At 47.0% G+C, this 13,068-nt stretch overlaps 1 protein-coding gene across 3 annotated transcripts in view; it reads right to left on the minus strand.

The window, feature by feature from the left end:
* CYFIP1 (cytoplasmic FMR1 interacting protein 1) overlaps nucleotides 1-11,536 on the minus strand; it is a 99,374-nt gene extending 87,838 nt beyond the window's left edge. For 2 of the 3 annotated variants that reach the window (XM_051822213.3, XM_051822214.3), the window contains exon 1: nucleotides 11,369-11,536. The gene's annotated coding sequence lies outside the window, so the exon portion shown is untranslated. The remainder of the gene's footprint in view (nucleotides 1-11,368) is intronic. The other variant, XM_089309607.1, reaches the window with a different exon arrangement.
* Between the last annotated feature and the right edge of the window lie 1,532 nt (nucleotides 11,537-13,068).

Here is a 13,068-nt window from a genome sequence, read left to right on the forward strand (position 1 = left end):
TTGCATTAAATGTAAATAGACACAAATCAGAAGGCAGAGATGGGTAAAAAAATGAACCAACTACAAGTCATCTGAGAATCAAATAGGAAGACACTAAAAGAATAGAAAAAGATAAAGCATGCAGAGAAACCAAGAGAGAGCAGGCAGAAGTGGCTATACAAGTAAGACAAAATTAGACATGAAGACATAATGAATTCTAGAAACATTATGATAAAACGATCAATCCATCAATAAGGCAACAATTTTTTTTTAACTTTTATTTAATGAATATAAATTTCCAAAGTACAACTTATGGATTACAATGGCTTCCCCCCCATACCGTCCCTCCCACCCACAACCCTCCCCTTTCCCACTCCCTCTCCCCTTCCATTCACATCAGGATTCATTTTCGATTATCTTAATATACAGAAGATCAGCTTAGTATACATTAAGTAAGGATTTCAACAGTTTGCTCCCACACAGAAACATAAAGTGAAAAATAATAGATGATTTTTTTTAAATGATGATGAAATCAGATCAGACCTATTGTCATGTTTAATCCCAGTGAGAGTCAAGTTGGGAATTGATAATTTTTTTTTTTTTTTTACAGAAGATCAGTTTAGTATACATTAAGATTTCAACAGTTTGCACCCCCATAGAAACACAAAGTGAAATATATTGTTTGAGTACTCATTATAGCATTAAATCTCAATGCACAGCACATTAAGGACAGAGATCCTACATGAGGAGTAAGTGCACAGTGACTCCTGTTGTTGACTTTACCAATTGACACTCCTGTCTATGGCATCAGTAATCTCCCTATGCTCCAGTCATGAGTTTCCAAGGCTATGGAAGCCCCTTGAGTTCTCCGACTCTTATCTTGTTTAGACAAGGTCATAGTCAAAGTGGAGGTTCTCTCCTCCCTTCAGAGAAAGGTACCTCCTTCTTTGAAGACCTGTTCTTTCCACTGGGATCTCACTCACAGAGATCTTTTTGCCAGAGTGTCTTGGCTTTCCATGCCTGAAATACTCTCATGGGCTTTTCAGCCAGATCTGAATGCCTTTAGGGCTGATTCTGAGGCCAGAGTGCTATTTAGGACATCTGCCATTCTATGAGTCTGCTGAGTATCTCACTTCCCATGTTGGATCACTCTCCCCTTTATTTATTCTATCGGTTAGTGTTAGCAGGTACTAGACTTGTTTATGTGCTCCCTTTGACTCTTAGTCCTTTCATTATGATCAATTGTGAACTGAAATTGATCACTTGGAATAGTGAGATGGCATTGGCACATGCCACCTTGATGGGATTGAATTGGAGTCCCCTGGTATGTTTCTAACTCTACCATTTGGGGAAAGTCAGCTTGAGCATGTCCCAAATTATACATCTCTTCCCTCTCTTATTCCCACTCTTATGTTTAACAGGGATCACATTTCAGTTAATTTTCAACACTTAAGAATAACTGTGTGATAATTACAGAATTAAACCAGTCATATTAAGTAGAACAGACAAAAAAATTACTAAGAGGGATAATGTATTAAGTTGTTCATTAACAGTCAGGGCTATGCTGATCAAGTCACCGTTTCTCATAGTGTCCATTTCACTTCAGGAGGTTTCCTTTTTGGTGTTCAGTTGTCACCGATCAGGGAGAACATATGGTATTTGTCCCTTTGGGACTGGCTTACTTCACTCAGCATGATGTGTTCCAGATTCCTCCATTTTGTTGCAAATGACTGGATTTCGTTGTTTCTTACTGCGGTATAGTATTCTAAAGAATACATATCCCATAATTTCTTTATCCAGTCTACTGTTGATGGGCATTTAGGTTGGTTCCAGGTCTTGGCTATTGTGAATTGTGCTGCGATAAACATCAGGATGCAGACCGCTTTTTTGTTTGCCAATTTAAATTCCTTTGGGTAAATTCCAAGGAGTGGGATGACTGGGTCGAACGGTAGGGTTATATTCAGGTTTCTGAGGAATCTCCAGACTGACTTCCATAGTGGCTTGACCAGTTTGCATTCCCACCAACAGTGGGTTAGTGTCCCTTTTTCCCCACATCCTCGCCAGCATCTGTTGTTGGTAGATTTCTGTATGTGAGCCATTCTAACCGGGGTGAGGTGAAAACTCATTGTGGTTTTGATTTGCATTTCCCTGATTGCTAGTGACCTTGAACATTTTTTCATGTGCCTGGTGGCCATTTGGATTTCCTCTTTTGAAAAATGTCTATTGAGGTCCTTGGCCCATCTCTTAAGTGGGTTGTTGGTTTTGTTTTTGTGGAGTTTCTTGATCTCTTTGTAGATTCTGGTTATTAACCCTTTATCTGTTGCATAGTTTGCAAATATTTTTTCCCATTCTGTTGGTTGTCTCTTCACTCTCCTGACAGAAACTTCTCAATTTGATGCAATGTCGCTCCCCCTCTTCGTGGAGGAGCAACACTGAACCCTGCGCTGTTCTTTTTGTCTGCTCGGCCCTCCCCGGGTTTGCTGCTGGTTCTTCCCGGGTTGGCTACTATCCCTTCCACCTCCGTGGAAGGGCAGTTCCCCCTGGCCACATTCCCCACTTCCGCAGGGGAGCGGCACACCGCCGACCGGCTCTTCTCGGGGGCTGCACAGGTGTTCCTTCAGCTAGATGTTCCCCATAGATGTTCCTGGTGCATGCCGTCTCTCTCCTCCTTTATAGTCCTCCTCCGCCAATCCTAACTCGGCTGCCCACACGCCGAGCACGCTGCTCTCCTCCAATCAGGAGCAAGTCCTACAGTTTATTAGCTGAACTCGAGGCAGCTGTGCGGAAGCTGTTCACCTCTCTCCCATCGCCATATTGTGGGAGAGCAGATGCATAGAATAAGTCTTAATTCCAGTAACTCAGTCTAGTCCGGTTTGCTCCCCACAATGCAATCCCAATAGTTGATTTTGGCTTTGACTGCCTGTGCCTCCCGGGTCTTTTCCAGAAATTCTTTGCCTGTGCCAATATCTTGAAGGGTTTCTCCAATGTTCTCTAATAACTTGATGGTGTCAGGATGTAGATTTAGGTCTTTAATCCACGTTGAGTGGATTTTTGTGTAAGGTGTAAGGTAGGGGTCTTGCTTCATGCTTCTGCACCAGTTTTCCCAGCACCATTTATTGAATAGACTGTCCTTGCTCCAGGAATTGGTTTTAGATCCTTGGTCAAATATAAGATGGCTGTAGATGTTTGGGTTGATTTCTGGTGTTTCAATTCTGTTCCATTGGTCTATCCATCTGTTTCTGTACCAGTACCATGCTGTTTTGATTACAACTGCCCTGTAGTATGTCCTGAAATCTGGTATTGTGATGCCTCCGGCTTTGTTTTTGTTGTACAAGATTGCTTTAGCTATTCGAGGTCTCTTGTGCCTCCATATGAATTTCAGCATCATTTTTTCTAGATCTGAGAAGAATGTCTTTGGTATCTTGATTGGCATTGCATTGAATGTATAAATTGCTTTTGGGAGAATGGACATTTTGATGATGTTGATTCTTCCAATCCATGAGCATGGAAGATTTTTCCATTTTTTGGTATCCTCTTCTATTTCTTTCTTTAAGATTTTGTAATTCTCATCGTAGAGATCTTTAACATCCTTGGTTAAGTTTATTCCAAGGTATTTGATTGTTTTTGTAGCTATTGTGAATGGGATTGATCTTAGCACTTCTTTCTCAGTCATGGCATTGCTTGTGTATACAAAGGCTGTTGATTTTTGTGCATTGATTTTATATCCTGCCACTTTGAATAAGGCAACAATTATAGACATATTTGACTAACCACACAGCCTCACAGTATGAAATTGCAGATGACAATGATCTTCTATACAGAAAATGTTAATAATTCCACAAAAACACTTGTTAGAGGTAATAAATGAATTTAATAAAGTTGCAGGATAGAAAAGCAACACATAAAAATCAGCTGCATTTCTATACTTTAGCAAAAACCCACCAAAAAGAAAATAAACTATTTCATTTATGATAGCATCAAAATAGCCTATTTTAATAATAAAATTAGGGGCAGACATTGAAGTGTTGTGGGTTAAGCCAGCACCTGCAATGCCAGCATCCCATATGAGCACTGGTTGAAGTCCTAACTGCTCCACTTCTGATCCAGCTCCCTGCTGATGCACCTGGGAACGCATGGAGGCTGGTCCAAGTGCTTAGGCCCCCTGCCACTCACATGGGAGACCCAGATGGAGTTCCAAGCTCCTGGCTTCAGCCCGGCACAACCCTCTGGCCCAGCCCTGGACACTGCTGCCATCTAGTAAGTGAACCAGTGGTTGGAAGATCTCTCTGTGTTTCTGCCTCTAACTCTGTAATTCTGCCTTTCAGGTAAATACACAAACCTTAAAAAAAAAAAAAAAAGAGTAAGTTTAACCAAAGAAGTGAAAGATTTGTATATTAAAATTATAAAACAGACACAAATAAAATGCTATCTTATGTTCATGGATTGGAAGACATGATATTGTTAAGATGACAATACAACCCTCTATAGTCAATGCACTCCTTTTCAAAATTCTAATGGCATTTTTTTTTTTTTGCACAAATGGAAAAATCTATCCCAAAACTTGTATTCAAATCTCAAGGGACCTGCAACAGGGGGGGGAAAAAAAAACTGAAAAGGAGTAAAATGTTGGAGGTCCTATAATTCCTGACTTCAAATCTTTCTATAAACCACAGTAATCAAAACAGTACAGTACTGACATAAAACCAAACATGCTGACTGATAAAATAAAGAGTCCAGAATTAAACATCACACAGTAAAATAAACCCTCACATACACAGTCAAATGATTTCCAACAAGGATGTCAAAACAATTCAATGGAGAAAGAACAGTCTTTTCAACAAATAGTATTGGGAAAACTGAGTGACAACACACAAGAGAATTAAGTTAGACCCATTACCTTGTAACATACGAAAGTCAACTCAGAAAAGATACAAAGCCTAAATATAAGAGCTAATGCTGTAAAATTCTTAGAAAAGCTTCATGATTTTGTATTGGCAATGATTTCTTGACTACCCCAAGCTTAATGGCAACAGAAGAGAAAAATACATATGTCTGACTGTATTAAAAAAAAAAAAGTGTGTATATTCAAGGACTCTTATCAACAGGGAATAGATAACCTATAAAATAGAAAAAAATTTGTATATCATCCATCAGATAAAGGACTGACATCCAGAACATAAACTAAAAAATAAAGAAAATAAACAACTAAACAACAAAAATAAACTAAACAACCTGGTGGAAGCGCCTGACTCCTGACTTCAGATTGGCGCAGCTCTGCTGTTGTGACCAGTTGGGGAGTGAACCAGTGGATGGAAGATCAACCTCCCTCCCTCTCTCCCTCTCTCCCTCTCTCCCTCTCGCCCTCTCGCCCTCTTGCTCTCTCTCTGCCTCTCCTTCTCTCTCTGTGTAACTCTTTCAAATAAATCAATAAATCTTTAGGGAAAAAAAAAAAGATCAGTTTGGAGAGGACAGCTTTCCTATGTTGACTGTTTCAGACTATGACTGTGGAATCCCCGTTTCTTTAAGTGATCTTTCATTTCATCTTTTTCAGATACAGATCTTGTTTTATTCAATTTATACCTAAGTATTTTATTTTTTCTGAAGTTACTGAAATGGCATCTTTTTGAAGTACGAATGTTCTTTAAAGATTTATTTGAACAGCAGAGTGGCATGGATTTTTTTCATTTGCTGGTATACTTCCCAAATGTCTGTAATGGCTATAGCAGCTCTAAGTTAAAGCCAGGAGCTCAATACTCCCTCTGGGTGGCAAGGGCCCAGACACTTGGGCCGTCCATCGCTGCTTTCCCAGGCACACTAGCAAGGAGCTGGATCCAAAGCCGAGCAGCCAGGACTCGAACTGGTGCTTGGATGTGAGATGCTGGCATCATAGGTGGCCCAAGCTACTGCACCACAAATGCCAGCCCCTGAAAAAATATTTAAAAATTTTTTTACTTCTGAAAATGCTGCTATGGAGATTCTTACGCAAGCCTTTATGTGGGCATGTTTTATCTAGAAAAATCTACATAAGTGTTATTTCTGGGTCATAAGGTAAACTTAATTTTTTGTTGAAGAAATCTCAGTAGGGTAGAATCTAGAAGTGTTATTTCTGGGTCATAAGATAAACATCTTAAGTCCTTTACCCATTTTTTAAGCTAGGACTTAGGCTATCTTCTACTGCTTTCCCAGGCCATAGCAGAGAACTCGATCAGCGGAGCAGCCAGGACTCGAGCTGGCGCCCATATGGGATGCTGGCACTGTAGGTGGCAGCTTTACCTACTACGCCACAGCACCAGCCCCTCCAAATTGATCTGTCGAGCTAACACAATCTCAATGGAAAATCTCAGCAGGATTTGAAAACAAAAATTTCAAGCAACTTTATTGAGTTACAATGTACCTGCTTTACAACATCCACCTACTTTAAGTGCACAGTGACTTTTCGTCATAACCCCAGTAAGATGCCTCCTGACCATGAACAGTTAGTTAACCCCCATTCCTAAGCCCTGTCCCAGGTAATCATAATTTACTTTGTCTCCGCTTACAGAGCTGCCTTATCTGTATATTTAACATCAACCAAAATATACAAGTATGTGATTTTTTTGTGTGGCTTCTTCCACTTTTTAAAAGGTCATTGGTGTTGCAGCCTAGATCAGGGCTTCATTCCTTTTTGTGCTGAGTTATATTACACTGTGTGGATACATCACATTTGTTGGTCTACTCACCAGTTTTTTAAAAAAGGATTTATTTATTTGAGGGGACCCACGTCGTGGTGCGAGGAGTAAAGTCTCAGCCTGCCATGTTGACATCCCATATGATCAGCTGGTCCCAGTTGATCCAGCTCCCTGATAATGTGCCTGGGAGGGCAGAGGAGGAAGGCCCAGGGACTTGGGGCCGCTGCTTTCCTCTCCATATAGGAAACCAGGATGAAGCTCCTGGCTCCTAGCTACTGGCTTTGGCCTGGTCCTGTCCTGGCCGTTGAGGCCATTTGAGGAGTGAGCCAGTGGATGGAGGGTCTGTCTCACCCTCTCTCTAACTCTGCCTTGCAAATAAATAAATATTTTTTCTAGAAAAAGATAAAGAGAATCTGAGACAGAGAGAGAGAGAGAGAGCGATCCCACTAGTTCACTCCCCAAATGCCCACGGCAGCCAGAGTTAGGCCAAGCCAAAATCAGGAGCCAGAAACTCCTTCTAGGACTCAAGTTCTTGAGCCATCACCCGCCTCCTACCGGGGTGTACACTGGCAGGAAGCTGGATCAGAAGTGCAGGCAGAACTCCATCCCAGGCCCTCTGCTATGGGGTGCGGGCATCCCAAGCAGTAGCTTAACCCACTGCACCACAATCCCTGCCCCAGAGCTGGCTAAATTTTGGAGGCAAAAGCAGCAAGTGTAACTGTAACATGTTAGTTAAAACCTCCCACTATAAAATACACTTTTCAAATAGAAAAGCTTTAGAAAACAGTACAAATAGTAACCATCCCTTACTGTGGGTTTCCTGTATTATCTCCTTTGACATTCATCACAATCTCCTAAATTTTATATTACTCAAGGAAAATGGGCTGTGGCAGGCCAAGCAGTGCACCCACCCGGGCTTGGGAGCAGACACCAACAACGTCAAAGCAGCCGACTTGCCGGGGAAGTCTCTGTCCTCCCTCCCACCGGCCAGCTGGGAGGCCCCAGGCACTGACTGAGCTGACCTTTCTACCAGCTGGTGCTGGTGCAACACAGATCCAGACCCGGCATCCAGACGGGCTCGGTGAGAACAGAGAACACCCGGGCAGTGGTGAAGGTGCTGTGGGGCGGTCGCTGAGCAAGGCCACTCTCCCAGCAGCAGCACCAGCGGGTGATTCAGTGGGCACCTGAGGGTTACCTTACAGGTTCTGACACTGGGGGACGAGGGAGGGAGGTCTCTGGCAGCTTCCTTCTAATTTTTAAACCTGTGCAAGTTTGAAATCTGCGAGTGTGCTAGTCGGATGGTTGAATTCAGAGTCTGAACTCCGTAACTTACAAGACTTGTAACCTAAGACCAGTACTTCTCTCCTTGTCAGTTTTCCTCATCCATAAAATGGGAATATTTGCACCTACCTTTGAGGGTAGTTATATAACTACATAGAATGAGACCCCGAATGACGGCCTACTGCCTCTTTTCAGTAACTAAGTTTTTTTTTTTTTGTTTTTGTTTTTGTTTTTTGACAGGCAGAGTGGACAGTGAGAGAGAGAGACAGAAAGGTCTTCCTTTGCCGTTGGTTCACCCTCCAATGGCCGCCGCGGCCGGCGCACTGCGCTGATCCGATGGCAGGAGCCAGGTGCTTCTCCTGGTCTCCCATGGGGTGCAGGGCCCAAGCACTTGGGCCATCCTCCACTGCACTCCCGGGCCACAGCAGAGAGCTGGCCTAGAAGGGGGGCAACTGGGACAGAATCCGGCACCCCGACCTGGACTAGAACCCGGTGTGCCGGCGCCGCAAGGTGGAAGATTAGCCTAGTGAGCCGCGGTGCCGGCCAGTAACTAAGTTTTGATGGCACAAAGCCATATCCATTCATCACCTATTGTGCTGCTCTGGTGCTACACAGAGAATCCAAATGTCCCACTGGGCAGGCATTCAACCTAGCACTTAAAACACCAGTTAAGGGGCCAGCGTCGTGGCGTAGTGGGTAAAGCCACTGCCTTCAATGCCGGCATCCCATACGGGCTCTGGTTCAAGTGCCTGCTACTCCACTTCTGATCCAGCTCCCTGCTAATGCACCTGGGAAAGCATGGAGGATGGCCCAGGTGCTCGGCCCCTGCACCCATGTGGGAGACCTGGAGGAAGCTCCTGGCTCCAGTCTGGCCCAGCCCTGGCTGTTTGAGGTCATTTGAAGAGTGAACCAGCAGATGGGTCTCTCTGTCTCTCTTCCTCTCTCTACTTCTGCCTCTCCTTCTCTGTAATATATATCTCATCTAGCTTAAAAAACACAAACAAACAAAAAAAGAACACTAGTTAAGATGTCTATATTCCACATCTAGCCTGCCTGGGTTTGATGCCTGGCTTGGCTCCCAATTCCAACTTCTCATTAATGCAAACACTGGAAGACAGTGGTGCAGGCCCAAGTAATTAGGTCCTTGCCACCCATATGAGAGACCTTGATTGAGTTCCCAGCTCCTGGCCTCAGCCCCAGCCAAGCCCTGGTCATTGTGGGCATTTAGGGAAAACAAACAAACAAATACAGAAAATGAGAGCTCTGTCTTAATCTCTCTCATTGCCTCTCCGATAAATAATTTTTAAGTGTCCCACAAAGCCTTAAAACAGCCACTACCTGGACCTTTATAGGAAAAGTAGACCTGGTTTAGAATGATGCCCACAACATCAACACCTAAGAAATGTTAGCTGTTGTTTAAACCCCAAATTTGCCTTCAGTATGACAAATTTAGTATTACACAAAAATAGATACAAAGCATAGACTGTGGTGATGAATAATGCCAATAGCAGCTGATTCAATAAAATATGATCCTATGGAATACTTTAGCCATAAAAAAATGGGGAAAATTTGTGTACACCAAGATATGAAGATTTACAAGATCTTAGAAAAAAACAGGAAAAAGATTTCCAAGATCTTCAAGTAATTTAACATCGTTAAGTGAAAATGTATGACAACACACACAATACAATCTCAGCATGTTACAAAAGAAAAAAAACCCCGAACACACAGAGAAATTCTAAGGGAATTTCACTTTCAGTATACATAGTTCTGTGTGGTTTTAATCTTTTTAATGAGTTAGAGTTTTGTAAGTTTTCTCACCACTTCAAAAATGCAATTCTAGTCTCTTTCACATTGTATCCCAGACAGAGCTCCACTCTCCAACCTCCCTTCTTCAGTCCTCAGGGACAAAGTTTTAGCTGCTAACTATGTGAAACAAGCCAGACCCCTGGACCACATACAACACTCTGGGAAGAGTGGAGAACGACAGGGAGCAAGGCGCACTGCCCGGGCAGCATGGGGGATCCTGCAGCTGGCCCATTTCCTAACTGCGGTTGCCCTCACACGATTCTATATCAGCCGGTCAAAGGGAACTGCACAGCAAAACCCAAGTTTGACAGCATGCAAATTTTAAAATAAATTTAAATACAGAGAGAGAGAGAGACACGTAGGGGCTCTATTCTCTATGAGCAGCCTATCGGCACACAAACACATGTAGGACACAGGAAATGTTCTCGGCCACAACACTGCGCATTTTGCCTCCGTCCCAGTGAGGAAGCTGCTGGAGGAAGAGGCAGCAACGAACCCCACATCATCAGCTGGATTCCTACACCTGCACACCTGGCGCGGCCCACGTGGATTCAGCACGGGATTGCTCCTTTCAGGCTCCGCGTCTGCAGGTGTAGGCTGTGCATAGAAAACCATCAGCGATGTGCAGGGCTCGGGACCCGCACGGGTCCAGGCACCAGCGCAGGCAGCGGTAGCGGCCGCGTCCCAGGCACCTGACTGATCCGAGCACAGCGACCTGACACCAGCGCCAGGTATCACTGCCGCTTCACTCACGGCGGCCAGGAACCACCACTGGGCTCACGAAGCCGCAGAGGAGGTCCGACGGGGCGCACGGCTCCCGAAGTCGCAGTGGCCCCCGGGGGCGGACGCGGGCGTGGACAGCAATGGCTATCCGGGCCGTTCAGACTCAGCGGCGCAGCTGACACTCTCCAGACGCCTCCCTAGCTCCAACAGCGCTCCTCCAACCCCATTTCCAAACACTCGCACCTTCTTCTCACACCCACCATGTGCTGCAAATGAAGCATCTGAGGCTTAAAATACACAATCCAGAACGGCTGTGCCGAGCGGCGCTACCCACGTAGCCATCCCGTCTCCCGAACAAAGCCCAAAACTCCTCTCCCCACTAAGCCGCAGAGCGGTTTCGCCCGACCACAAAAGCGGGGTCAGGTCTCGTCGCACGACCCTAGCGCAAGATGAACACGCTGCTCTCCTCACTTCCCAACAATGCCACGCCAAGGGCCGGTGTGTCCCTTCCTCACGGGGGCTCCGCCACGTGCCGGGGGGCGCCGGTACCGGACCCGGGGAGCGCCGGGCCGGAGGTTCCGGGACGGAGGGGTCTGGGGGCCGCAGTTCCGGGAGCGCAGGAGCCGGCGGGCAGGGGCCCCGGGTGCAGGAGAGAGGGATCTGCGGGCTGGGGCTGGGGCTGGGGGTGTGGGAGTGCGGGATCCGGCGCACCGAGGCCAAGGGTTCGGGCGATCCCGGGAAGGCCTCGCCACCGGGGAGGCCGCGCCACTGAGGGCAAGTCCCGGCCGCCTGCGGGGCCCCGGCCCAGCCCCGCCGCCGCCCTGGCCGGCTCGGGTCCCCAGGGCAGCCCCGAACCCCACGGGAGGCTGCAGGGCGGGCGCGGGAGTGGGAGCGGCGACGCTCGTTACCTGCGTCCGCGGCGGCGGCTCGGGGGTCCCGGGCGGGCGCTGGGAGTTTCCTGCCTCAGTGAGTCACTCGGGCGGGCCGGGAATGCGCCAGGAAACACCCGGCCTCCTCCCCTTCCTCCCGGGGCGGGTGTTCTCCCGGCTCGGCCCCTTCCTCCTGGCGCTCCTCCCTCCGCGCTCGGGCCGCGCGGCCCAGTCCGCTCCCTCCTGCCGGCCGGGCGTCCCCCCTGCCCCGCCGGCCCCCGAAGGCGCTCTCGCCCCCGCGGCCGGCTGAGATCGGGCGTGGGGCCGCCCGCTCAAGAATCAAAGGGAGCAGGGCTCCTCAGACCCCAGGGTCTGCGCGGCGGGCGGGATGAGCTACCGAAGGGCCTTGGGTTGGGGGGGACCCCTGGGGCGCCCCACCGCCGGGGAGGAGGCCCGCGGAGCGTGAGCCCTCAGCTTTCCACACGCATCGCAGCCCCACCACCCTCCGAGTCCGTGCGCAGACTTGTTGGGAATGGCTGGCCGGAGGAACCCCCGCTGGAACTATCCCCCCCACGCACACACACCCCCAAATCCTGGAGGCAGGTTGAGCACATCCCGTGGAGCTGCTGACGGTGCGAGCTTGTCACGAGAACGGGCCCCGAGCTCCCTGCTCCCCCTCACCCAGGCGTCAAGTGTTCTAGCCCGGCCGCTGGGTTTTGAAAACCACCAGAGGGTGGGTGACCCACGGGTTGTGCTCTGGATCAGGCAAAACGTAACAGCGAATGAATTCTGGCCGGAGAATCTCTCAGTTGCCTCGATCTGCAGAGACTGCTGCTGCCGGCGGCTCCGGAGGTCCCTCAGGCTCCTGGAACACAGGGCCTTTGAGTAGCACTGAGGTTCCTAACCCACGCATTTTCAATGAACAGATGGCTACTTTTCTCTCTGCCCCAGGGCCGAATGTCAAAGTTAGATTCCAAAGGGTTATGACACTGTAGGTGAAATGACAGGACATAAATCGATCACTTAAAAATATAATTCCTAGAGCAATTAATAAAAGAAGAAGAGGTACAGCTAATAGGCAGATAAAGTGCAAACCCAATCAAAAGCAGATAGAAGGGCCCCAATGCGACACAGTGGGTAAAGCCGCTGCCTGCCATCCGGCATCCCATAAGAGCACTGTTGGGTGTTCCAGCTGCTCTACTTCTGATCCAGCTCCCTGCTAAATGCACCTGGGAAGGCAATGGAAGACTACCCAGGAGCTCGGGCCCTGCACCCACGTGGGTGAAGACCCAGGTGAAGCTCCTGGCTTCAGCCAGGATTGCCAGCATGTTGGTAGTAAATCAGCAGATGGAAGATTTTCTCTCTCTGTAAATGGACTAAACACTATGAGTAGAAGACAAAAACTGTCCCAATGGATAGAAATAAGATCCAAATATACATGTTAAAAGAGATGTAATTTGAGAAAATTAAAGAGGCTGAAATTCCAAAGACATATAAGGGTATATACCACGTGCATACTAAGAATAAGAAAGTGTTTCTATCAATATCAAAGTAAACTTCAAGTCAAGGAGCACCACAGAGATAAAAAAAAAAAAGACAAAGACATTTGGTAAAAATAAATGAGTTGAATCATTAAGAAAAATCACTGCAGGGCCTACGTTGTGGTGCCTGTGTCCCACGTGGGAGTGCCAATTCTAGTCCTGGCTCCTCTATTTCCAATCCAACTCCCTGCTATTGGA

This window comes from Oryctolagus cuniculus, chromosome 12 (genome assembly GCF_051225735.1).
Source record: "Oryctolagus cuniculus isolate XC-2025 breed Fujian yellow rabbit chromosome 12, ASM5122573v1, whole genome shotgun sequence".
NCBI lineage: Eukaryota > Metazoa > Chordata > Mammalia > Lagomorpha > Leporidae > Oryctolagus > Oryctolagus cuniculus.